Here is a 470-nt window from a genome sequence, read left to right as displayed (position 1 = left end):
ATGGGATTTAGAGGAAATACTGTTGGACTATTGAGTCAGAAGAGTTGCAGAAAGTAGCAACAATTTCTATATTCGGATAAAATTACAAATCATTATGATTTTACAGGGGGCTACATATAATGAAGCAATACATAACACACATGTAAATAAACAACAATTTAGTTTAATAATTATTCTTACTTGCTTTCTTTTTGAGGGGGAACATATTTAAAGATATAAAAAGGTTTTTGCTCAAAGAGTTAACCGGTAATGTCTTGTTCTCCGTTCACAAGTCCCTTCAAACCTGCGGTTGTTTGTACATACAAAACCAGCATCCTTTTATTTAGTTGATGGTACATGCTTGTATGAAATGCATCTTTTATGGAAAATGTTTGTCCACCTAGGGATGTTTAGATCTTATCACAGTAATTTCCCAATTTATAAATATATTTATAAATCAACAGCTAAATGGACAGGTTTTGTCAAAAATA

This window comes from Silurus meridionalis, chromosome 7 (assembly GCF_014805685.1).
Source record: "Silurus meridionalis isolate SWU-2019-XX chromosome 7, ASM1480568v1, whole genome shotgun sequence".
In the NCBI taxonomy this organism is placed as follows: Eukaryota; Metazoa; Chordata; class Actinopteri; order Siluriformes; family Siluridae; genus Silurus; species Silurus meridionalis.
Note: the sequence above shows the minus strand (reverse complement) of the source record.